This window comes from Blennius ocellaris (genome assembly GCF_963422515.1).
Source record: "Blennius ocellaris genome assembly, chromosome: 18".
Taxonomy (NCBI): Eukaryota; Metazoa; Chordata; class Actinopteri; order Blenniiformes; family Blenniidae; genus Blennius; species Blennius ocellaris.
In genome coordinates, this window is record NC_137667.1 from 1848688 (window position 1) to 1862972 (window position 14285).

Genomic DNA, 14285 nt, shown 5'->3' on the forward strand with positions numbered 1-14285 from the left:
TTCAATTCAATTCAATTCAATTCAATTCAATTCAATTCAATTCAATTCAATTCAGATCAGATCAGATCAGATCAGATCAGATCAGATCAGATCAGATCAGATCAGATCAGATCAGATCAGATCAGATCAGATCAATAAAATAAAATAAAATAAAATAAAATAAAATAAAATAAAATAAAATAAAATAAAATAAAATAAAATAAAATAAAATAAAATAAAATAAAATAAAATAAAATAAAATAAAATAAAATAAAATAAAATAAAATAAAATAAAATAAAATAAAATAAAATAAAATAAAATAAAATAAAATAAAATAAAATAAAATAAATTAAATTAAATTAAATTAAATTAAATTAAATTAAATTAAATTAAATTAAATTAAATTAAATTAAATTAAATTAAATTAAATTAAATAAAATAAAATAAAATAAAATAAAATAAAATAAAATAAAATAAAATAAAATAAAATAAAATAAAATAAAATAAAATTAAATTAAATTAAATGAAATACAATTTTAAAAAATTAAATTAAATTAAAATGTCACATTATACTGTAAATTATCCAAAATTAAATATCTGCTTCAATAAGTCACCATTTAATGAAGAGATCAAAAGCTTGGTATCATGATTATTATATTATTACAAGTTATCCAACAGATAACAAAGCTAAAAGGGAACAAAGCATCTTTTTCTGGCACTGAACTGACATGTTGCACAATCTTGTCAACTTCTAGAAACTACCAATGTCCTCATCAACTTCCTCCAGACGACGGCTTTCTATTATTCCTGTCCTTCCCCGTTCTCCTCCACCACTTTCACCGCTTGTTGTTATTTAGAGAGAACAGAGGAAACGCGAACGTGCAACATCAATAATTGATGCGGGCGCCGCACAAACACGGCGGCGACGGCGGCGGCGGTGCTGAACACTCCAGGCCGACGCTTTATGAATCTGCAGACGTGGAACATAACAAGACCTCGAAGGACACGGATTTGGAAGTTGTGCGGCGGAGAGAGCGAGGGAGTGCAGGAGATACTGTCCACCGCTCACACACATGAAAAGAGCTTTTATTCCACAGAGACCGAAGAGAGAGCTGGAGTGGGAGGTGGTGCGTGTGTGGATGTCCAGGGGTGGAGGTGGGAGGGGGGGGGGGGGGGGGGGGGGCTGTGCAGAGTTGGCATGTTTCTGGCCTCTGAGCTGCAGCGATAAAAGAAGATCCAACACAGTAGATGTAGAGCTGATAGAGACACGCAGGAGGATTTCCTGCAGAATAATAATTAATAAAAAATAAAAAAAACACCTGTGTTTGTAGGACAACTCGCTTTTTAATGACATTTCAGAATTTTCCCAAGAAAATCAATGTTCTTTTACGTATTGTCATTTCTAATTGACATTTTATATATTTTTCAAATATCGAGTGCATGTGTATTTAGTACAGCATGTGAAGTGCATGTAAATATTCTTTTTTAGGAATTACTTTTGATGAAAAGCTCAATTAGAAGCCACTTATAAATATCCTCAAGTCAAGATTAGTGGAAAATGTTGACATGATGTGTCAAATCAGATCAGTATTTGATCAAAATTCACTCAAGTTACTATACAACTCCCTCATTCCAACATATCCACGTTATGGTGTGGAAATACCGGGAAATAATTATAAAGCAAACATTTGTCCTATTTTATTTTTCTACCTCAGAAAAAGGCCATTAGACACATAAATCAAGCTGATTATTATTATGATCTATTATCCTCTATTTGTCATATCAAAGACACTAAAAATAAACAATATTGACGACCTTAATACACAATTAAGACACTTGGAAGGATTATTAAGTACATTTGAGGCAAAAACATGCAACATATGTGTTTTTGTGTCAAATGTACTTAATGATCAGTCCAAATGAGTCAAATATACTTTGATATACTTCAAATCAATAATGCTGGAAAACAAAGTAGTAGTAGTAGTAAAAGTAGTAACATGAGAACTGCAGCAACACGAAATGAAAAGTATAAACTGGTGAAAAAATACACCGTACGGGTCAAATTACATCAATATACAAACATGTATGAACAAACTGTACCTCATTCGCCGCATGTCACGAAGAGAGTCTTTAGTTTTCGTCCTTTAACGCCGCAATATTTACCTTTAAAGTCTGTTTACGTCACGCTGCGTTCAGGTCCGCCTGCAAACTCCGCCGTGGGAACCAAAAACCCTCGGAACTTCAGTTCCGCCTTAAAACGCTTTCAACATAAAAGTCCTTTTTAACATATTTATATAAGCGTGAATTCACCAAATTAATTCGTAATCATTTTCAAAAACATAGATTAGAGCCTTTTTTAAATATATATATATATATATATATATATATATATATATAGTGTATATATCTCAATGAAAGGAGTCGGTCTGTGGAACAATCTTGATTGTAAAATTTAAACTTCTAAATCCATTGACGTGTTTAAGAAACTTGTTAAATCATCAATGTTACAGAAATACGACACTGCGGAGGAGCAGATCAACATTATTTATGTATTTCGTGTTTGATGTTTTGGGAAAAAATGGCTGCATGTGAAAAAACTGGAACTGTAAATGATTTAGTGTTGATAAGCGGCAGAACATTATAAGTTTTACTTCTTTCTGCTCCTTTTCATTCATATGAAATGCTGCTGTTGCATCGTTTTAAATGAATGAAATAAATAATAAAATGAAAATGAAAACATATATATATATATATATATATATGTATTGTGAAATGGCATGACATAACATGAACAAATAAATAAATAAATAAAAATAATAATTTTGTTCTGGGAAAGGCCGCGAGCGTCACGCTGGTCGTCACTTCTCACCTCCCGGCCGATTCACCATGAATCACCGCCGCCGTGCCAAACTATTTCACACCAGCCTGCAGTCTGCCACGTTGTTGTTTTTTTTTTTTTGTTTGTTTGTTTTTTTCTCCCCCAGTGTCGTCCAACGAGGCCGGAGGGGAGAAGTAACTCCCCCGTTCAGAAATGTCACAGACGAACCATCTGAGATTTCTGCCACATAGATAATATAATGACGAATATAGAACGTCGTCTCCCAGTGGGAAGGTTGCAGGTTTGATTACCATCTCCACCGGTCCACATTGGGCAAGGCACCAAACTCCACATGGCTTCGTTCATGTATTGATTTCGTTTGATGACGTGATTTTTATTTCATAATTTGAAAGAACACAAAATGGAAAACATCAGCTTGAGAGTCGACTCCTGTTCTATTTGTTTCCATTTAATAGCTGTTGGGTTTGTTTTTTTTTTAGATTTCTATGTCTATTTGTGTGCAGCACTTTGTTTCAGCTGCGGTTGTTTTAAAAGCTAAAAGTAAAGTTCAACGGAGCGGATCTCCTTTCAGAAGTTTTGTTTTTTTTCCCCTTTTCAGTGGGTGAATGTCAAACGTTACCAACTTTTTGTCAAATACATTAAGAAAAAAAGGCAAATTTACAAAAAGAGTTGTTCAGGTATTTTACCTTAGATGTTTTTAAAACAGCATTAAAGGCCTGCGTGTCAAAAAAAAAAGCCCAAAATTTCAATTTTAAAAGTGTTTCAGTTGTCATTCTGTTGCTGTTTAAAAAAAACCAACTATGCATCGTGAAGAAACAGTGAGATACAGAAGTGACGTCGCCTAAAAAGCCTCACCGTCCCTCCGTAGAGACTCAGCCTCCAGCTTTGCAGCGGAACTGATTCTGCAGCTCGTGTCAACGTGAAACCAAGAGAAATGTTAAACCTCGTATGATCGATTTGTCCTTTAGCAAGCGAAACGGAATTTTACTGAAACGAGCTGCCGCCTAAAAAAACAAATAATGGTGGGGTTTTTTTTTTCCCCTTTATGACTAAATATTAGTTTCTCCATCTCAGTATTTCCCTCTCTTGCGTTGTCTTTGTGTCGCTGGGCTCCCAGCGGTGTCGCCACCCCCCCCCCCCCCCCCCCCCCCCCTCCCCCTCCCCCCCCCTCCCCCCCGCCACATGTGGAAAGCTGATAATTAATTGACTGGGGTATTTCCCGGGGAGGATTTTTCCACCTCTGTGACGCTGAACAATGGAGAGGCTTTTGTTTTGTTTTCTTCCTCTCACTTCTATCCCTCCGTTCCCACATGCCCATCTCCACCTCACCCCCCCCCTCCCCCCCTCCCTCCCCCATGTCATTAAGAACAGCACCGCCCCTTTATTTCCCCCCCCCCCTCCTCCGTCGGTGTGGTGGAGGTGACTCATTGTGGCCGGCGTTGATCACAGGGCTGAAACAAGTGAAGGTCATTTGATCGTCTCCAGGGGGGATGAGGTGGGGGGGGGGTGATAGGGGGGGGGGGGGGGGGGGTGATGAGGTGGTGGTGGGGGGGGGCTGAGTGATTGCAGAGTGGATCAGGTTTTGTCCAAAGCCGAATCAGGAAGGAGACGATGAGGAGCAGATTGTCTTTCACTGACAGGCGGTAAAGAACAAAAAGCAACAAAAAAAAACGGCTCCGTAAAACGTTGCATTGTCTTCGTATATTTAAAAATTTTTTAAATGGTCTCGGGGGGCGTTCACGTGCACTTTTGAGATCGGATCATAAACTGCCGCACACTTACAGCAGCTGCTGGTTAGGGGGCGCTGTCCGGAGTCGCTTTAGGCTAGTTAGCTCGTGGCTAATGGGGTAGCGACAAACAATGGCGATATATATATATATATATATATATATATATATATATATATAGGGTACATCCAAATAGTCCCTCCTGTCTCCTTATAGTCCCTCCTATCTCCTTTCCTATCCACTTCTCCTTAACCCCAGAAGCGTTTAAGTGGCAGCCATGATGAGGAGCGTTGGAATTCTCGCTAAGCTAAGGAAAGGAGGCTCAATGCTTCCTTTAGAACCTCCTTCAGCCTAGGAAACACTGATGCTTCCTTTAGCCGAGGAAACACTGATGCTTCCTTTAGCCGAGGAAACACTGATGCTTCCTTTAGAACCTCCTTCAGCCTAGGAAACACTGATGCTTCCTTCAGCCTAGTTTGCCACGGTAGCTCTGAATCAGGTGAATACTCGGGTCCGTGTCAATGAAGACTTTTATTTTTTTGTAAACGTCGAGGGTGGGGGGTGGGGGGGGGGGGGGGGGGATCAGTTTATGTAAAAACCCGGTTGCGTGTAAACGCGGCCTGAATGTGTTTTTGTATGTGCGGCGCCGTCCGTCGGGCAGTTTGGAGTTAATTCACGGAAAAATCTAATAGAATCACATTGCGTTTGCTGTTGTACTGTATGGTGTGTGTGTGTGTGTGTGTGTGTGTGTGTGTGTGGTGTGTGTGTGTGTGTGTGTGTGTGTGTGTGTGTGTGTGTGTGTGTGTGTGTGTGTGCGCTTGCGTGTGTGCAATACGTGAGTAAATTGACGAATGTGATACTACGCATGGGTGTCTGAACGCTTGTGTTTGTATTCTCAATTCATCATAATGTCAGAGCGACCGCTTGTGTGTGTGTGTGTGTGTGTGTGTGTGTGTGTGTGTGTGTGTGTGTGTGTGTGTGTGTGTGTGTGTGTGTCGGCAGGCTGCTGAGCCGTTGTCTCCTCTGGATTAAATCATTAAACTCATCAACGGCAGCGATCCCATCGCCGCGGGGGGAAAAGGGAGAAGCAATAACCGAAGGGTCACAACAGCTAGCATGACAGACGCCGTTGCTACACGTGTGCGGTGGTGCACAACTACACACACACACACACACACTCACACACACACACACACAAATTCAGAGATAAGCGAGAACTGTGAGGCGGCTTGACGTGATTTGCATTGATAAATTGAAATTGCTTGTCAGCCGGTCTTTTCGCTCCTGCGCCTTTGAAACAGACGAGATGTTTTCTCGCCTCGCGTGCAAAAGAGGAAACGGCGAAGAATTCCAGCTCCGGTTTATTGAAAGTGCCTCCGAGTTGCACGACGAGCTCGTCGGGTGTCAGAACGATGCCGGGCGACGCCGCAGAAACGAGGCCTTCGGGTGAAAAACCTCGGCTTTTTAGGTTTTTATTGGAGCGAAAAGCAACAGATGTCCAACTGTGACAAAAATTAAATTTACTGCCCAGTACTACTCGACTACTAATCCTAAAAACTTCAGTCAAAACTTTAATGCAAAATGACGACAAATACAGAAAAGAAGAAATGCTTGATACAGCGCGAATTCTCAAGAAATATAAATACAAGAAAAGCAAACAAAACATGAACGCTTCGTCGGTTTTTGTTGCATTTTGACTAATTTTAAAATCTTATGAAGTAATTATTGTTTTACTTTATTAGTCTTTTACTTGTTGTTTAGTTTTTATGTTTATAATTTTTAATACTCCTCAAGCCGGATTTACTACGATACTGAATGACGTGTACAGAGGCCTTGTTTACATGAAGTATCTATCTATCTATCTATCTATCCATCCATCCATCCATCCATCCATCCATCCATCCATCCATCTATCTCTCTATCTCTCTCTGTCAGGACAGGAGTTGCGCTGACGCAGAGAATAATATGTTCCAAACATTAAAAACGTTGAATTCACAGACGTCTGTATGTGCGGACGATGAAGATGGATTGTTATTGCAGTGACTGTAAACTATAAAACTAGAGCTACATCGGTAGAGCGCAACGAGCACCAGCGCCACATTTGTTTGATGAGCCGAGTTAGCATGTTAGCTCATATCCACGATAACGAGGTAGGTCAGGTAGCTACTTATTATATTAAACTTATTATTATCATTATTATTATTATTATTAGTAGTAGTAGTAGTAGTAGTAGTAGTAGTAGTAGTAGTAGTAGTAGTATTATTACATTATTATTATTATTATTATTAGTAGTAGTAGTAGTAGTAGTAGTAGTAGTAGTAGTAGTAGTAGCATTATTATATTATTATTATTATTATTAGTAGTAGTAGTAGTAGTAGTAGTAGTAGTAGTAGTAGTATTATATTATTATTATTATTATTATTAGTAGTAGTAGTAGTAGTAGTAGTAGTAGTAGTAGTAGTAGTAGTAGTAGTAGTAGTAGCATTATTATATTATTATTATTATTATTATTAGTAGTAGTAGTAGTAGTAGTAGTAGTAGTATTATATTATTATTATTGTATTATTATTATTATTGTTATATCATCATCATCATCATCATCATCATCATTATTATTATTATTATTATTATTATTATTATCATTATTATTATTATCATTATCATTATTATATTATTGTTTTATTATTATTATTGTTTTATTATCATCATTATTATTATTATTATTATTATTATTATTATTATTATATTTATTATTATTATTGTTGTTGTTGTTATATTTATTATTGTTATTATCATTTTCATTATTATTATAATTATGATTATTATCATTACATTTAATCAAGAGTGTTGATAATGCGGCAGAATCCAGAACCAGGGATTTGATCAGACACTTCCCGGCTCCTCCACAGGATCTACCAGAAGCAGCCCGTTGACATGATGCCGCCGCCGCCGTGTCTCAAGATGTCGTCCAACGTTTCCTCGACGCCAAATAAGCGTCCCCACAAACTGCTGCCACTTGACTTCAGGTCCTTATTTCAACATCTCTTTGTTCTCTGTTCCATGAAGAACCGGGGGGAAACAGTCGTTTCCTGTTTACCACAGATTTCCTGATACATATTGAAGACGGTGATTAAAAAAAAAAAAAAATACAGTTTTCTCAACGTGTCTGTTGCATCACGCAGAGAGTTTTTTAAATTTTCCTGACGTCTGACACCAGCTGGGAAATCAATAACCTCCCAGACGAGTTCTGCCTGCGTGGCAGCAATCATTTCATCATAGTTTGTCTCAAACGCAGGATTTTTTTTGGAGGGGAAGAACGTCTCCCTCATTGTCGTCCCTTCCTCCCGACGACGCCCTACTTTCTGTTCACACGTTCTTTTCTTTCCCTTCTCTGCCTCCCCCCACCTTCGCGTGCAGGATTCCACTGCGAAGAGGCGCAGATGTTGAAATCGTCCCGAAGTTCCTTTCTGCTGCGGCGGAGACGAAATTCGACCAATTTTGAGGGAAGGCGAGGCTCTGATGAAAGGATCGGACGGGGGAAACAAATCGCGTCTAATTTCACTAATGAGGCTCTTCAGCAGAAATGTTAAATAGGCCACGGAGCATCTGGGAACGCGTGAAAATTAACAGAAAAATCTGCGGTAGAAAGTCAAGGTGGAGACGGAAAATGAGGCCGTTGGCTGTTTTAGTTTGATTACAGAGCCTCATCTGCTTCACACATCTTTTAATTAAGCCTTGCAATGTTTCACCAATTAAAGGACCCGTGCATGCGCTTTCAAACAATAAGCAAAAATGGCAAATATAGACATATATGTGCTAGAAATAATGTACTTTTGCTGATTCAGAAATACACCAAAAAGTTGAGCTTTGTTTTTTTTTCTTGTCGTGCCAAAATTTCTTTTTTGTGTTATTTTGTTACTGAGGAAATAAAAAGACGTTTGTCTTTCTCGGAGACGTATCTTATTAAACAATGATTTTGCGTTTTAAAGTCCTAGTGAAATGAAGATTCGACCTCCAAAACACTCTGGTGTCGCTTCTAGGGACGTTTTTCATGCTAACTGGCTGAAGGGTAAAATGTTAAAACACGACAATCTGCGAGAAAATAGCCGCTAAACGGCGCTATTTCCTCTGCTGGGCGGAGCTTCTGACAATAACAGAGTGACATCACGAGTTGTGCACACGCCCAAGTTGTGTTTACATTATGGAGGATCAGAATTTTGACGACGACGTGGATCATGTCCAAGAGCTTTTCCGACTGCGCGGAATCACCGAAGATGAGTCCAGGTATTACTTGATCGTCTACTAGCCGCGCGAGCTAACGGCTAGCCGCTCCCGCCGCCCGTGCTCCTTTTCTCCTCTCTCTGGTCTCTTCCAGGCTCAATCTTTCATCAAGGCTCATAAAACGCCGACTATAACTTCAAAACACTGTAAAAACTTGGATATTTAAGAGGAAACAAGCCGATATAAACACAACAGATGGAGATCTGCACAACTCGTGACGTCACGCATAGGCTCCGCCCACAATGGCCCACGAAGAAGAAGGATTCCCCCGATTTCCTCGGCTGGAGATTCAAAATTCAAATAACTTTGTTATGCGACAACAGTGGTGGGGCAGAGTCGGAGGAACCTTACAAGTAGAACCCCACCTATCGTTTTTTTGCAAAGTAGTGTTTTACATTTCACCAGGACTTTAAGGCCTGCGTCACAAACAAGGCGACACCCCCACCTCTTTTGATTTCTTCTGTTTTGCCAAAACATTTCGTAACCTTCTAATCCGCGCTGTAGATCTTTGTCTTTAAGGCTCCGATTTTGAGGATTCCGGCACTTTTGCTGCTGCTTGTTTCTTGTTGTGGGTTTGTTCAGGTTGTTTCTGTGAAAATGGATTTTGAATATCTGAGCAGAATAAGATCTGGAGATGAGTAAAATGAAGGGTTTGACACTGTTGTGTTATTAATTCCTCTTTTCTCTGTTAAAAGCACCGAGAAATGACTGAATGTTGTATTTCGTGCTCTATGAATAAAGTTGAATTGAATTACTGACACGGACTGGTCAGATTCTTATTTTGATGCATTTGTTCAGAAATTCAGAAGAAAACGAGGCACATTTAAAAAACCGAGAGTCGTTTTTCTCATCTGCGTGTTGAACCTCTGAATGAACCTGGACCCGAACGCCGCTCTCGGCCATCTGGACCCCCCGCGGGGCGCCACGGCTGGCGCGTCTTCACAAAGCGTGTTTGTCCTTGGTCTTCATCTCGGGGCTCAGTGAACGTGAACAAACTGAACTTGAGAAATCGCCGGCCGACGCCGCCGGGAGCAAAACTGCCGAGTCCCGTGTCGGTTTGTTCATTTCAGACGACGAAATGAGGTTTTCGGGGAGATTTTGGTTGGAGTCAAGGTTCCCCTGCTTCCTTCTGGCTCCTTCTGGTGTTTTTCCAGGTTGTGATCGGCAGAGGAAATAATTCTCTTGTCTCACTCCTGCTTTGATTGCCGCCACTCATTATATTAATACAAACCAACAGCTTCTGTTGACTCTCGACCTGCTTGTTCATTTCTTTTTTCCCCCATTTTCTCTGCAGACGACTTCAGATCACGGATGCAGACGTTGACCTTGATTTCAATGTGGCGCCCGAGGCAAGATTTTAAATGGCGTCGCCCTCCGTCGCTGATTAAATGTGTTTACAGGAGAAATCTTTCTTTCTTTCTTTCTTGCGTCTTCACACAGGAAGCCAAATCTTTTGCTTGCAAGTTATTTCCAGGCTATAGAAATTGAGATTAATTCAATTGTTACCACAAATATGAAGACCGTCCTGGAACGGCATCGATCCACGAGGGAGATTCCCGCCACACATACGACTTGATAGACGACACCGTCACACAGAAAAGGGTGATTTATGACTTTATTAGAGCCGTTTTCAACTGAACGACGAGTCCAAATGTAACGCGAAGCGGGGAATGTAGGGCGTTGCTCCACCGCCGCCGTGTGGGACTCGCCTGGGGTGTTCGTCAAACATCGGAGGGCAGATTGTGTCGGTGCGAGAGGAGACGGGCGAAGGCGTGGACCTTGTGAGGTACAGTGAAGAAGCACTCGTCACCCCTTGGACTTTTCCACATTGGGTCAAATCACAAGCACAAATGCGAATAAATGTATTTGAATGTGTTTCTATGTGACAGATTTACAAAATAAAACCCGAAAAAGTCTGTGTTGCTGACTCAATACTCTTTTGGCCGAAACCACAACCGAAAGTCTTTTGGAGTCGAAAGACTGATTATTTCCCACCGTTCGTTGTAAAATAGCTCCGGCTCAGTCAGATTGGAAGGAAAGCGTCGGAACAGCGTTTTTTTTCCAAGTCCCGACAGAGATTTTCAATTGGGATGAAGATCTGGACTCTGACTGGTCCAACACAAGAACATTCTATAGATATACATTTGAACTTCATCCCAGACCCGTCTGCTGTGTTATTTGGTCTCCATGAGGCCACTAGTTCACAGAACATCCCACTAAAATACATTTTCCATTCATGGATGTGAATGTGACAAAATGTGGACAAATTTCAAGGGGTGGGGAATTCTTCTTCCCGAGGCCACGGTACCTTGTGACCCACCCTGCCATCACGGCGGGGGGGGCGGGGCTCCTTATAATGACTAATCGTGAGGGGCAGGGAAGTGATCAAATTGTTGTTGGTGCTGTCACCGTGTCAGCAGCAATTTGACGTTGCGTGACGAGCAACCGCCGTCTCCGGTAATTGATTATGACACCGGGTGTGGGAATGTGTCCCAGAAACTGCTGCGTCGGCAGCGGGTGGCGGCGGCGGTGCTTTTCCTACGGATGCAGAGGCGACGGCACGTGATGGCGCTCGTTAACGGAGGCGGCGGGGCGGCGGGGCGGCGGGGCGGCGGGGCGGCGGGGGCGGCGTGACAACTGGTGGGAGAGGATTTTCTTCTGTGTTTCTCTTTGAGTAAGTAAGTAAGTAAGTAAAACTTTATTTATATAGCGCCTTTCTCAGACCAAGGTCACAAAGCGCTTCACATTTTCAGTAAAAAACATAAAACAGGAATAAAATGCAAATACAGATTTAAAAGGTCAAGACAACACATTGATAGACACAACATCCCTAAAAGAACTAAGCGAAAGCCTGAAGAAATAAATAGGTCTTTAGTTGACCCTTAAAGGAATCAACAGACTCCAGAGAACGCAGAGAGAGCGGGAGATCGTTCCAAAGTTTAGGAGCAACAGCCTGGAAGGACCTGTCTCCTCTGGTCTTGAACAGAGTACGTGGAACCATCAAGAGGTTCTGATCCGCAGACCTCAGAGCCCTGGCGGGGACGTAAGGCTGGATCAGGTCTCTGATATAAGACAGAGCCTGACCGTGCAAAGCTCTGAAGGTTAAAAATCAGAATTTTGAAATTGGTCCTGTAGGACACCGGCAGCCAATGGAGAGCTTTAAGGACGGGGGTGATGTGCGTCCTCCTGTTTGTGCGGGTCAGGATTCTCGCTGCAGAGTTCTGCACTAACTGCAGGCGAGACAACTCCTTCTTATTCAGACAAGAAAACAAACTGTTGAGTCTCTTTATCTTGAGGTTCCTGTTTCTGGGGTCCGAAACGACGGCGGCCAACGATGCTTGAGATGTGAAGGAGGGCGTCACCAGACGGACATTTGTTGGTAGAGGCGTTCCAGAGGGGGCAGGCGTGTCGAGTCAATACTGAACTGCCCCACACTTTGTCCAATCCAAATCCAATCCACTTTATTTCTATAGCACATTTAAACAACAAAGCGTTTCCAAAGTGCTGCACATGAGACTGCACATATAAACAATACAACTAAAACAATGCAAATTAGCTCCAACACTAAATTAGTATAAAACCATAAAATAGAAATAAAAACAGATTAAAAACTACAAACACATTAAAAAACTACAAATAAGAATAAAACAATTTATAAGAATAAATAGAAATATAAAAACGCTTAAAAATAAGAACAATAAAATAAATAAAAGACACAAGACACGACTCACGTGGCGTTAAAAGCCTGAGAATAAAAGTGGGTTTTAAGACACAGTCCACAGTGGGGGGGGTGGGGGGGGGGGGGGCTGTTCGGACGTGGAGGGGGGCAGAGCGTTCCACAGCTTAGGGCCGACAACAAAGGTAAACGTTTTGTGGGGCAGTTCAGTATGTGGGGCACTACCGGAATAAGACAATGCCTCCAGTAATAATGACCCTACATGAACGACGAAGGCCTATTTTCATCCTGGTGGAGGTGGAATCGTTAGGGGACGGCTGCCGGCGCCTGGAGGACCTCGGATGTAGCGTCCCGCTCTTTCACCAGATCTGAATCTCAGAGTTCGACCACGTTGCCTCAGCAGACAATCTCAAGCTGCGACACGTTTTGTCGTGGAATCCGCTTCACCGTTCACTTTTATTTCAATAACTTGCTTGAGACGGGGAAATTACCACTGTTTCCATATGGCTTGACTCAAGCCACGCCCAGTTATAGTGAAGGGTTCAGGGTACACCCTGAACAGCTGCAGTTTCTTTGGACTGTAGGAAACAACACGAGCCCACTGTTTTCCTTTTATGCAAAAACAACAACAAAAAAGTGTGTGAAATCCATTTCCTGCGAGGTTTACTGTCACTGAAGAACGTCCTACCCAGCCACATGCTGCCCCCCCGCCTCCCCCCCATACCCCCCTCCCCCACACACGTATGCATAATGCATGTCCCCTCTACCACGCGTCCATTAAACCTCGCGCTGCGCTAGGCGCACATTAGCCTGGCAGACGGAGCCATTTTCTTCGCCAGCTGCAGGAGGGGGGGTTCATTTTGCACGGTCACTTACAGAGCAAACAGTTGGAAAAAAAAAAAAAAACCCCACCGGAGGAAGGAAAGTGAAACACGACTTTTCCCGGCGACGGAGTCGTTGGGAGTGTTGATTGACTGAGCCAATATTGGCGTTACTGGGTATTCAGATTAGCCGGTTGGCCTACTGAGACGTACTGGATTGGACTCTATTATTTCTTCTTTTTTTTTTCCCCCCGTCCGTTTTACACACACAGATACTCACTCATGCTCTCCAGTCCCGTTCTTGTCGTTGTCATTGTGTCGGATCTCCGACCCGATGGACTCCGACAGGATTTTCCCCTCCGAGGCAAAGTGGCCGGGACACTGGGATCGATCGGTTTGCGACTCAGACGCGACGCTGGGCTTCCTGCCACCCTCACAGACTGACTGCTTGTGTTCCTTTGTCTGCTCTCGAGTGTGTCTGCTTGTATTTTGTTTTGCCCAAGTGTCTCGGGGCAGAAGGGAAGCCCGAGGCGCACCATCTGCAAACAGACAGAAGCCCAATGTGCCGTTTTCTCGGGGACGTATTGCCACGGCGGCTTAATTGGTTGATGGACGGCTGGATTCGACGGCCCTGCAGTGCAAATAAAGGTTCGTCTAACGTTACGGTCTGCAGGCACGCGGCAGACGGAGCTTCAAAGTGCAACGAACACTTTGATTTGATTATACGCAACTTTTGGGATTCATTTAGCGATAGAGGATCCAGGAACTCCAGCTGTAAGACAATTCTTTAAAATGACGTTCTCAAACCATGCTCACAAACTGGAAATCTAAAGATAATATCAGTAGACAAATATCAGTATAAAAATCTGCCGTCTGACTGTATTATTATTATTATTACAGAATCTCAGTCGACATTCCCTGAATTTCTAACAATAGAACCTCACTTCCAAAACAAACTCAA